At 42.2% G+C, this 13,689-nt stretch overlaps 1 long non-coding RNA gene across 1 annotated transcript in view; it reads left to right on the top strand.

The window, feature by feature from the left end:
* The window catches only part of LOC136582781 (uncharacterized), a 41,911-nt gene extending 28,630 nt beyond the window's left edge, over window positions 1-13,281 (top strand). The window contains exon 3 of the long non-coding RNA XR_010787217.1: window positions 13,071-13,281. This is a non-coding gene — a long non-coding RNA (uncharacterized lncRNA). The remainder of the gene's footprint in view (window positions 1-13,070) is intronic.
* The last annotated feature ends 408 nt before the right edge of the window (window positions 13,282-13,689 follow it).

Raw genomic sequence — 13,689 nt, 5'->3', positions numbered from 1 at the left:
TCTCCTCAGTATATACACACAGAGATGAGGTAGATTCTCATTAGTATATACACATAGAGGTGAAGTAGATTCTCCTCAGTATATACACATAGAGGTGAGGTAGATTCTCCTCAGTATATACACATGGAGGTGAAGTAGATTCTCCTCAGTATATACACATAGAGGTGAGGTAGATTCTCCTCAGTATATACACATAGAGGTGAGGTAGATTCTCCTCAGTATATACACATAGAGGTGAGGTAGATTCTCCTCAGTATATACACATGGAGGTGAAGTAGATTCTCCTCAGTATATACACATAGAGGTGAGGTAGATTCTCCTCAGTATATACACATAGAGGTGAGGTAGATTCTCCTCAGTATATACACATGGAGGTGAGGTAGATTCTCCTCAGTATATACACACAGAGATGAGGTAGATTCTCATTAGTATATACACACAGAGATGAGGGAGATTCTCCTCAGTATATACACATAGGAGGTGAGGTAGATTCTCCTCAGTATATACACACAGAGATGAGGTAGATTCTCCTCAGTATATACACATGGAGGTGAAGTAGATTCTCCTCAGTATATACACATAGAGGTGAGGTAGATTCTCCTCAGTATATACACATAGAGGTGAGGTAGATTCTCCTCAGTATATACACATGGAGGTGAGGTAGATTCTCCTCAGTATATACACACAGAGATGAGGTAGATTCTCATTAGTATATACACACAGAGATGAGGGAGATTCTCCTCAGTATATACACATAGGAGGTGAGGTAGATTCTCCTCAGTATATACACATAGAGGTGAGGTAGATTCTCCTCAGTATATACACATAGGAGGTGAGGTAGATTCTCCTCAGTATATACACATAGAGGTGAGGTAGATTCTCCTCAGTATATACACATAGAGGTGAGGTAGATTCTCCTCAGTATATACACACAGAGATGAGGTAGATTCTCATTAGTATATACACACAGAGATGAGGGAGATTCTCCTCAGTATATACACATAGGAGGTGAGGTAGATTCTCCTCAGTATATACACATAGAGGTGAGGTAGATTCTCCTCAGTATATACACATAGGAGGTGAGGTAGATTCTCCTCAGTATATACACATAGAGGTGAGGTAGATTCTCCTCAGTATATACACATAGAGGTGAGGTAGATTCTCCTCAGTATATACACACAGAGATGAGGTAGATTCTCATTAGTATATACACACAGAGATGAGGTAGATTCTCCTCAGTATATACACAGAGAGGTGAGGTAGATTCTCCTCAGTATATACACATAGAGGTGAGGTAGATTCTCCTCAGTATATACACACAGAGATGAGGTAGATTCTCATTAGTATATACACACAGAGATGAGGTAGATTCTCCTCAGTATATACACATGGAGGTGAAGTAGATTCTCCTCAGTATATACACATAGAGGTGAGGTAGATTCTCCTCAGTATATACACATGGAGGTGAAGTAGATTCTCCTCAGTATATACACATAGAGGTGAGGTAGATTCTCCTCAGTATATACACATAGAGGTGAGGTAGATTCTCCTCAGTATATACACATAGAGGTGAGGTAGATTCTCCTCAGTATATACACACAGAGATGAGGTAGATTCTCATTAGTATATACACACAGAGATGAGGTAGATTCTCCTCAGTATATACACATGTCTCCTCAGTATATACACATGGAGGTGAAGTAGATTCTCCTCAGTATATACACATAGAGGTGAGGTAGATTCTCCTCAGTATATACACATAGAGGTGAGGTAGATTCTCCTCAGTATATAAACATGGAGGTGAGGTAGATTCTCCTCAGTATATACACACAGAGATGAGGTAGATTCTTATTAGTATATACACACAGAGATGAGGGAGATTCTCCTCAGTATATACACATAGGAGGTGAGGTAGATTCTCCTCAGTATATACACATAGAGGTGAGGTAGATTCTCCTCAGTATATACACATAGGAGGTGAGGTAGATTCTCCTCAGTATATACACATAGAGGTGAGGTAGATTCTCCTCAGTATATACACATAGAGGTGAGGTAGATTCTCCTCAGTATATACACACAGAGATGAGGTAGATTCTCATTAGTATATACACACAGAGATGAGGTAGATTCTCCTCAGTATATACACAGAGAGGTGAGGTAGATTCTCCTCAGTATATACACATAGAGGTGAGGTAGATTCTCCTCATTATATACACACAGAGATGAGGTAGATTCTCATTAGTATATACACACAGAGATGAGGTAGATTCTCCTCAGTATATACACATGGAGGTGAAGTAGATTCTCCTCAGTATATACACATAGAGGTGAGGCAGATTCTCCTCAGTATATACACATAGAGGTGGGGTAGATTCTCCCTAGTATATACACATAGAGGTGAGGCAGATTCTCCTCAGTATATACACATAGAGGCGAGGTAGATTCTCCTCAGTATATACACATAGAGGTGAGGTAGATTCTCCTCAGTATATACACATAGAGGTGAGGTAGATTCTCCTCAGTATATACACACAGAGATGAGGTAGATTCTCATTAGTATATACACACAGAGATGAGGTAGATTCTCCTCCGTATATACACATAGAGGTGAAGTAGATTCTCCTCAGTATATACACATAGAGGTGAGGCAGATTCTCCTCAGTATATACACATAGAGGTGAGGTAGATTCTCCCTAGTATATACACATAGAGGTGAGGTAGATTCTCCTCAGTATATACACATAGAGGTGAGGTAGATTCTCCTCAGTATATACACATAGAGGTGAGGTAGATTCTCCTCAGTATATACACATAGAGGTGAGGTAGATTCTCCTCAGTATATACACATACAGGTGAGGTAGATTCTCCTCAGTATATACACATAGAGGTGAGGCAGATTCTCCTCAGTATATACACATAGAGGTGAGGTAGATTCTCCTCAGTATATACACATAGAGGTGAGGTAGATTCTCCTCAGTATATACACATAGAGGTGAGGTAGATTCTCCTCAGTATATACACACAGAGATGAGGTAGATTCTCATTAGTATATACACACAGAGATGAGGTAGATTCTCCTCAGTATATACACATGGAGGTGAAGTAGATTCTCCTCAGTATATACACATAGAGGTGAGGCAGATTCTCCTCAGTATATACACATAGAGGTGAGGTAGATTCTCCCTAGTATATACACATAGAGGGGAGGCAGATTTTCCTCAGTATATACACATAGAGGGGAGGTAGATTCTCCTCAGTATATACACACAGAGGTGAGGTAGATTCTCCTCAGTATATAAACATAGAGGTGAGGTAGATTCTCCCTAGTATATACACATAGAGGTGAGGTAGATTCTCCTCAGTATATACACATAGGAGGTGAGGTAAATTCTCTTCCGTATACAAACGATTTCCCTAGGCTTTATGGTTTCTGAGAAAAGTACCATCTTATGTATCAGGGATTTTCACAGTTTTTCACGCTTAGAATTGAATACTGAAGTTGCGACCCCTTTCCTATTTAGGACGTAAAGAATGGTCGCGGAAAATATCATGTTTGTGCAGTTCAGATGTGTGTTACATTACATAGGGGTCACTTACTTTCGCACTTAGAATTGAGTAATCAAGTTGTGACCCCTTTACTTTTCCTATGTAGGACCTAAAGAATGGTCGTGCCAAATGTCACGTTTATACGACACTGGAAAGTTATATAACAAAGGGGGTCACTTACTTTTTGCACGTAGCATTGAATACTCAAGTTGTGGCACTGTACTTTTCCTAATTAGGACCTAAAGAATGGTCATGCCAAATTTCAAGATTAAATGACACCAGGAAGTTAGAGAAATAGATTAGGCGCATAACATGGGGGATAACTTACGTTTGCCCGATGTCATACAAACGAGAAATTTGGCACGGCAGTTCTTTAAATTCTAAATAGGAAAAGTAAAGGGGTCGCAACTGGATTATTCAATTCTATTTAGGATTTAAAGAATGCTCGTGCTAAATTTCACGTTTGTACGACACCGGGAAGTTACATAACATAGGGGGTAACTTACTTTTACACTTAGCATTGAATAGTCAAGTTGTGACCCCTTTACTTTTCCTAATTAGAACCTAAGGAATGCTCGTGCCAACAGGATAAGCTGGTGCCCAATCACATCAGAACTTAGTTTTTCCACCTTTAGGCCTCGGGCACACTAGTGTATTTGGGGCTACGCACTGCCCGTGTTAATCCACAGACGGCACACAGCCCCATTATGGCTTATCCGGCTATAAATGTGTACGTTTTATGCATGGTTCGTGTGCATAAACTCCTATCATGTGGTGTGGGTTCTAATATGGATCGGCAGCATATTTCACCAATTCATTTGAAGGTGTGAAATCAGATGTGGATCCGCATCAAAGTCTGAAGCAAATGGTGCGGATTTGCTGCAGGTTTCCTACTGCTGTGGAAAATCAAATTCCCATGTGTGAACACACCCTTAGGCCTGTGTCACACGAGCGTGTGCGTATGTCTGTGCATATCTGAGACATGTTTTTGCGGAATATTTGATGGCCTAAGTCGAAAACAAGCTTTAATACTAAGGGGCTAAAGGAGTTTTCCACGAAAATACTATTGATGACATCCTCAGGATAGGTCATCAACAGTTGATTGGCCGGGGCCGGGGCCGCTCAGGACCGCAGCTGATCAGCTGATTGGGCGCCCGCAGACAGCGTAGGTATACACTGGGGTATTGAAATCAATGAGAGCGCCAGCTGCAGTTACAAGCCGGCTGCCACACTGCTTCCACTGTGACTTAGCCTGTGGTGAGGATAAGTCATCATTAGTATTGAATCCGGTTTACGACCTAAGCCAGATTCAAATGAGCGTATGCGTATTTGCGCACTCGAGTGTAGTGTTCTTGCGGCACAAACAATCTTTTTTGCATGCACATTGCCGTATTTTACTGTACTTTTTTGCTACACGCAAGGTATGTGCACTCGCACGTAGCAAAAAAATTTGCACCAATTGAAATGGCTACTTAGTATAATGAATTCTAGAGGTGTTCTTTTTCCTGCGCTATTACGCAGTGTTTCACGGATGTCCTAGCGTATGTCGTGTGCATTTGTGCATCCCCATTGACTTCTATGGGTAGTTTTACTGCCCAAATGCGCAGGAAAATACGGCATGCTGCATATTTATTTCCGCAATCAAAATGTGCAGGAAAACTACGTGCATTTGAACCAACCCACTGAAATCAATGTACATACAGGAGACCACAGTAGGTCCAGTGTAGAGTAAAAACTCTTTCTCTTTATTACCCTACACTCGACCTACTCCGTTTACTGTTCACCTGTTGTGGTTTCCAGCCAGTCCTTGGGTGGGATTGACTACAGAGGAGGCGGTTTCTGGTTTGCATTTCCATTGAAATCAATGGGTTCTGTCCTCTGCTTATTGCACAGGCAGATCTTACACCCCTGTGACTCTGGCCTTAAAGGGGTTGTCCCGAGAAAGCAAGTGGGGTTCAGCACTTCTGTATGGCCATATTAATGCACTTTGTAATATACATCGTGCATTAAATATGAGCCATACAGAAGTTATTCACTTACCTGCTCCGTTGCTGGCGTCCCCGTCTCCATGGTGCCGTCTAATTTCAGCGTCTAATCTCCCGATTAGACGCACTTGCGCAGAAAGGTCTTCTCCCTTCTCTTGGGTCTCGGCACGAGCGGCGTTCTGGCTCCGCCCCCTTGTACGCATCATCACATAGCTCCACCCCGTCACGTGTGCCGATTCCAGCCAATCAGGAGGCTGGAATCGGCAATGGACCGCACAGAGCCCACGGTGCACCATGGGAGAAGACCCGCGGTGCATCGTGGGTGAAGATACCGGCGGCCATCTTGGTAAGGTAAGTAAGAAGTCGCCGCAGCGCGGGGATTCGGGTAAGTACTAAACTTTTTTTTTTTTAACCCATCCCTTGTGTTTGTCTCGCGCCGAACGAGGGGCCTATTGAAAAAAAAAAAGCCGTTTCGGCGCGGGACAACCCCTTTAATGACCAACTAATTTTACAGTTTTTTCCTTAGCGCATTCCCAGAGCCATGAGTTTTTAATGTTTCCTTTGACATATCCATATGAGGAATTGTTTTCTGCAGGTCAAGTTGTATTTTTCAAGGCATCGTTTTGGGGTACAAATAATGTATCGTATAACTTTTTTGATAATTTTCTTTAGGGAGATATGGAAATAAAAAGGAAATTCTGCTATTTGTTTTTTCGGTTTCCTTTCTCCAGCGTTCAGCACGCAGAATAAATCATGTGATAGCATTATCCTCCGGTCAGCATGATTCCAGCGACACCGGGTTTATACAGTTTTTTTATGTTTTGCTATTTTTATACACAAAAGAGATTTCTTTTTTCAAAGATTTGCTTGTGCTGCCGCATTCCAAAAGCCGAAGTATTATTATTTTCCCCATTTTTAAGGAAACAACATTTTGATCACTTTTTATTACAATTTTTTCTAGAGGCAAGATTAACAAAGTCTGCAATACCGGCAAATCTTTTTGTTTTTACTTTAATATAAATAATGTTACATTAGGGTCAGTATGATTACGTCGGTACCAAATTTATACAGGTTTGGTTTTGTGTTTTGCAACTTTTTCACACTTTTAAAAAACAAATGTATTTTTTTAGCTACATTCGAAGACCCCCAACTTTATTTTATTTTTTGTCAACGGTGCTGCTTGTTTATTTTTTTTTTCTGCGGGAAGGGTTGTACTTTTTAACGGTACCATTTGTTAATCCATTCAACTTTTTGGTCACCAGATATTCAAAATTAGCTATTTTTGCCTATATTTTCATATTTTTTTCACAGCGTGCACCGAGCGGTTTAAATAATCTAAAAACTTTTATTTTGTGGGTGATTGCAAATACAGCAATATGAGATTTGTGATGTTACTTAGTTAGTAAAAAAGGTGCAGTTTTCACGGTTTTATTTTTTCATATATAATAATAATAATAATAATAATCTTTATTTGTATAGCGCCAACATATTCCGCTATACATATATATATAGACTAGCTGATATACCCGGTTTCGCAGTAGTTAATTTGGTACTGGTGTTTATCTGGTGTTCACAAATCTTATGAAGTCGTGGTTACTTTAGAGATACTGAGGAAAAAAATATGTTCACCATTTTGCATGGTTCTTAGCGTTACCCAGGAAACACCATGTGGAGGTAACCATGCAACGCTTCCTTTATATAAAATGACATCAGGAAGTGAATTAGATTTTGTACGTAAAATGTGGACGCTAATTCTTTTGCGCTAGAATTGAATAATCAAGTTGGGACCCATTAGCTTTTCCTATTTATGACATAATCAATGATCGTGCCAAATTTCAAGTTTCAATGACATCGTGAAGTGAGAGAATTAGATTCCGTACGTAAAATTTGGACGCTAGCTCTTTTGCGCTTGAATTGAATAATTGAGTTGGGACCCCTTTACTTTTCCTATTTTGGACATAATCTATACATGTGCCAAATTTCATGTTTCTACGACATTGGGAAGTTGGAGAATTAGTGACGAGTCAGTCAGTCAGTGAGTCAGTGAGGGCTTTTGTCTTTATATATATAGATATATTTTGATTTTTTTTACTTTCTCAAACTAATTTTTGTCCACTAGGGGACTTGAATTTCACCACAGTTGATTGTTCTTATAATACAATAGTATACTTCAGTTTAGCAGTGTATTATAAAGGCTATATAGCGCAGCACCTCCCTCTGTCAACCTTTTGCTTGCTGCAGTTGCATTCACTACGACACGTAAAAGGGTAAAGGGTTTGTCCAGGGTTAGATAAACATGGCTGCTTTCTTCCAAACACAGCGCCACCCATGTCCGTGGGTTGTCTGGTATTGCAGCCCAACTTCCATTCACTTCAATGGAACTGGGCTGTTTGAAAGAAAGCAGCCATGTTTTTCTAACCCTAGACAACCCCTTTATATTGCAGGGCTTGGTGGATTCGCCCAGCTTTTTGAGCAAGTGCCAGGCTATTATCCGACAGCTGAGCACTGGTTCCCCCTGGCACGCGAGACCCATGCAAGGCTTCTGATGCAATGCCGTAAAAAGGCGATTGCTTCAGCATAAGGCCTCTTAACAGTCGCTGTTAAATGACGTATGGGCCGTCGTTAAGTCTGACCCACATGGCTTGTACTGTAAATGCTGAAGATTTGTCTGTTCAGAAAATCCCCAGCACTTAGACTCCATGTGAACATACATGTTTAATCCAGACATGCCTGTACAGTGTAACATGCACCAGGTAGCACCGCTGCTGCACTCACAACTTTAGGGCTTCTTCAGACGACCATATGTGCAAACACATTCATCTGCTTAGGCCCTCACTGCAGACTGGAGGCATTGATGATGACATCATATATTATGCTATGACCAAGTCACCAATGTGACCGCTATGTAACTGAACCGCACTGTATGTCCTTGAATGTTATTCGCCCAAGGAGGTGGTATAGTGTTTATATCGATCATTTTTTGGGCTCATTCACACGGGCATATGCATATTTCGGTTTGTGAATACTCAGCATATAGCGCTGCAGCACTGCGTTTTCCTGCCTATCAGCAGTCTTTTTGCGTGCGCTCAGAATCCCATGGATTTCATGCGTTGATACGCAGCATATACACGGGTTTTCTGTGTATTTACGGATGGCCACTGATTTCAATGGACCCTTACTGTGCATAAGGGCAGCTTCAGATGACCGCATTGCGCAGAGAACAGCATCGATTGTTTTCAGTGGGTTCATTCACACTTTTGCGCATGCATTTTCTGTGTGCAACATAAAAAGCGACATGCTCTATTTTTTGCGAATTTGAGGACCTAAGGCACCAAAAGAGTCTATGGGGCCTCACAGCCTATCCCCGCAATAAACTGCGCAATTTTGCAGGGAAATCAATATGTGAACGAACCCATTGAAGTCACTGCGTTCTAGTCACAGCATATTGTGTGTGCAAAACAGCACGTAAAAAGCGGCGTATATACTCTCGCGTGAATGAGCCCTAATCTGCCCAGCAACACAAGTTGATTGATAACTTTAATTTTCTACATTGCAAAGTTGCAAAAAGTACTGTTAGGGCCGCCTTCACGCCGGCCAGAAAGATTACAGAATTCACAGTACGAGCCGCGTGGACGGGGATTCAAAAAATAGTGAGGGATATTTTCTGCAACGAACCCTGTCTACTTAGGGCTCAGTCACCTTGAAATCCAAGGGTTAAATTCTGCAGCTGATCCGCAATTTAACACGCAGCCAAATCCACACCATTTAGGTTCAGACTTGACTACCACAGATTTCCAACTACATCAATCACCCCGACCCAAGGCTACCTCGTCACTGTAAAGCAGCAACTCTTCAGCGCGGCTTTCAGACGTATTAGAGGACTGGCGAGTATTTCCCATTGTTCTCACTGGGGCAGTAAAGATAGGACATGCAGTGATTCTTTTCCTCAATGCAAAAGAATGGGGTTCATATTCTTGCGAGTTTTGTGTCTCTCGCAACGCACCAAGCTTCCGCGAGATTCTGGGCCATGTGAGGCCATCCTAAGGGACGCAGAAAAAGCTTTAGTGGGCTGCACAAGAAAACGGATTTACATTTTCTCAATTTTTTTGATGGATCCGTTTTATAAACCCACCAAAAAAACAGAAGGAAAGTTTTACGTTTCACTTATTTATTTATTTTTTTAGTAAAACTTGATCAGTCGAAAAAACACTAGTGTGAACGTAGCCTAAGTGTGAGGGAGCCCTAAATGTGAGGGAACCCTGAGGGTGCCCGTGCACAGTACGAATCTCTTCACCGCAACTGCAATTCAACGACAAGTCCAGGTCTGGCCCAGACATAAGCTGAGCTCTGGGTAATGGCGTCCTTACACCATTCTCATACATAGACTGGAGTCGCATTTATATTTAACCCCCAAAACATGTAATTTGACATCTTAAGAAATTTCAGCACATTTTTGAGAAACTGAAAGTGGTTAATTGTGAAGAGAAGATGGAAAGATGTCTACACCAATTCTAACAAGTCCATGTTTTAGCATTTCAGCCCCACCTGATGACACACCCTTGGCCCTGGTTCATGAGTCATGCCCATGCCATACCCAAATCGCTATATTCATTTTACTTGGCCCAACACGGTAAAATGTTTGGAATGAATAGAGGATACATGGCGGTAATAGCAGCAGCCCACCGTATAGTCACATGTAATGAATCATTAAAACGGGAGGAGGTAAATCATTTCCTACTTACATTTTTACATTTGTCTATAAGGGTCCAGCCACATGGGAAGGATGTGCTATGAACCTTCGGCTACAGACGTTTCCCGAGACTTGAATATCGATGACCGCTCATCGCGATAAATTATCAAAATTAGATTGGTTGGGGTCTGCTGCTGTATACTGTATTAAGAGGCCGCGGCGGGGCTCAGCCTCTGCACTGCATATCAGGCACAATAACATACGTAATGGCTGTACTGGTATAACAGCTCAGTCCCATTAACTTGAATGGGACTGAACTGAACAAAGGCCAAGCGACAGGCTGCGGAAGTGATGGGGTACCATTGTGTAGCAAAATCGGAGGGTGGTGGGGTTGCCTGGAGATGGCGCCCCATGGACCCAATGTTGATGACTAAGATGAATGAACAAGATGTTACTGGCTGAGAAGACACATCTGATCGGCAGGGGTCCCGAGCAAAAGACCACCATCTAACTAATATTGTTAACCTATTCTGAGGACTGGTCATCAATAATTTAATTCCAGAAAACCTTTTTTAGGCCTCCGACACACTCCGACTTTGAGTCCATGTTAATTCACAGACAGCACATGGACCCATTATAGCCTATAGGGCTTCGCACGCTGCCATTTTTTCCCCGCCACCACATATCAGATTTTTTTCTGTATTATGAACGAGGATTAAGATTTGCGAATCCATGTCAATGTGCAGGCTGTCCGTTTTTTTCAGACACCACATGAACAGGAGTCCATGTGATGACCGATGCAAGTTGTGTCCAAGCCTCTTAGGCGCAACTTGGACACACGGCAAGGGTGTCAGAGGCCTAGGGTTGTATTCACATGGGTGAATGCAATGTTGATCAGTACTGTTTTCCTAGCAGTTGTCTATTTTATGCGATTTTTAGGTAGTTTTTGCACATTGTTCTCTGCTCTGCACTTCCTGTTTTTTTTTATGTCGTCCCCATATTAACCTGTGTTAAAAACGCATCACGCTCACATGAAAATCCCATGCAAATGACATGCCGTGCAAGGTCCCATAGAAAATAATTGGCGATTGTTGAAGAATAATAATCACACAAAAATAGGATGTGCGGGGACTTTTCTAATTCGGCCTATCAGTCGGTGAGAAAAATCGCTTTTGTGAATCAACCAATTCAAATGAATGGGCTCTTTTACAATACAAATTCTGGTTGGAAAGAACTCATACGGCTAAAACCACCCGTAAGAGTAGCAGCAGGGGCGTAACAATAGAGGATTCAGGGGATGCAGTTGCACCCGGGCCCAGGAGCCTTAGCGGCCCATAAGGCCTCTCTTCTCCATATAGGGAACCCAGTACTATAAATAAAGCATTATAGTTGGGGGCCCTGTTACAAGTTTTGCATTGAGGCCCAGGAGCTTCAAGTTACGCCTCTGAGTAGCAGCAAAGTGAAAATCCAATCCGCACGCTGCATCAGAAATCCGTGCAGAATACAATGCAAAATTGCCCTGTGGATGAGATATTAAATCTGCAGCAGGCCAATTTATACAGCGGATTTCGCCGTTTGCATAGTGTGAATTCCACAGCAAACCTACAGCAAAACAGGCTCCAATCCCCATGGAGAACATGCAGACCGTGCAGTGCATTGTGAGATGTGGCAGAATCCTATCTGCGTGGCTTTCCCCTTGCGATTATTAATTGCAGTCATTATATGCTGATATTAAGAGGCCTCTTTACTCTCCCCCGCGAGGTCGGACATACATGCAGCAAGCACGGTTGTTCTGGAAATGTTTACAGAAGAGATCTGCTGTCGGCTTCCCCATAAATTGCATTGTTTCATTTCTATAAAGCGGGGGGTGGAATCGCGTTCCTAGTCCTACTTGCAGTGTTTTTCTTGACCTTTTATTAGAATTGTTGCTAACGCCGATACGCTTTCTCCTCGCCAGCACCCAGAGGAATTATGAAAAATACGTTGTTGCTCCCCCTACCCCTCCCCTCGTTGTTTAGCCTGTATACACTTATTAGGCTCACAAATATAACGCCATTATAAAAATGAGAAACTGCTAGCGCTGCCAAAAAAAGCTGTCATGATGCTAAATTATTATATAAATATAAAAGAAGTATGTCTGTAAAATATTCACTCAATGAACATCCCAAGGTGATGATTCCGTGGTGTTGTTTTTATCCCTGGGAGATCCATTAGACATCCATTCGGATATGCCACATGTCAAGGCATGAATCAGACTTTTAATGCATGTGCCTTTTAAAAGCAGGAGTCATTTCCCCAATAGAACTTGCCATAAAAAAGTGTAGAGATCCTCGCTTCTGTGTATGGTGGGCATAATTTAAGGTCTTGGCGATCACACTGCATCATAAGATATAAAATGTGCCCGGCCCCATCTACTTATTCACGATATATTACTAAAATCTATGCAAATTTTTCTTTTATCCTGAGCCCAGTATTTTATAAGAAAGGTCAACAAAGTTTGAGAGGTTTTGAAATATGGTCCCTGTGTACTTCTATTATAGTGGCAATATTCAATGTATACGCATAGATCTTAATATTCATCGATTTATGCTTTTCCCGCGATATATATTGTTTTATTGGTGATGGTTAGTATGCTTGTTCTAACAAACGCTGCCAGCGCACAAGCTGATCCGTCGAGAGTTATGGGGGCCTCCTCCGTATCATGGCTAGAAGAGCAAATATTTTTAATGCTCTCTTTTAGAAATAAATGATCCAGACCACTCAATATTGCTCATAAATTTAGGCCGTGTTGAGAAGAGGCTCTCTGGGTTTAATGGTATTGTTTATTCATGCAAAATATTTGTTCCCAGGCCGGGAATACGCCATGAGCGATTCAGGGAAGAGCAGAATCGGATCACTCACAGGTGGATGAAGATGGGGAAGAGTCCGATAATGGGACAACCTGGAAGTTAGAGGCCGGTGGAAGAATTTGGTTTACACGTGTCCAATGCAGGATGGCTGGAAGTAATTTTGCTTTCTGCACCACTAAATTGTGGGTTGTGTTGATTTGGAGGTTGACAAAAAGTGAATTATATGGCTCCAATTTTTGGGGCGACTTTACCCATCAGGCTTATAGATTTGCATTACCCGTACTTCTATCTCCGGGCTGCTGAAAGAAATACAAAGGTGTTACAACAGGGGATTTAGAGGTTGCAACTAGAGATGAGCGAGCATACTTGCTAAGGGAAATTGCTCGAGCGAGCATTGCCCTTAGCGAGTACCTGCCCGCTCGAGAGAAAAGGTTCGGCTGCCGGCGCGGGTGACAGGTGAGTTGCGGCAGTGAGCAGGGGGGGCGGGGGGGGGGGGAGAGAGACCTCCCCTCCGTTCCTCCCTGCTCTCCCCCGCCGCTCCCTGCCGCCGACAGCCAAACCTTTTCTCTCGAGCGGGCAGGTACTCGCTAGGGCAATGCTCGCTCGAGCAATTGCCCTT

This window comes from Eleutherodactylus coqui, chromosome 11 (assembly GCF_035609145.1).
Source record: "Eleutherodactylus coqui strain aEleCoq1 chromosome 11, aEleCoq1.hap1, whole genome shotgun sequence".
NCBI lineage: Eukaryota > Metazoa > Chordata > Amphibia > Anura > Eleutherodactylidae > Eleutherodactylus > Eleutherodactylus coqui.
Note: the sequence above shows the minus strand (reverse complement) of the source record. Positions and strands in the feature narration are given on the sequence as shown.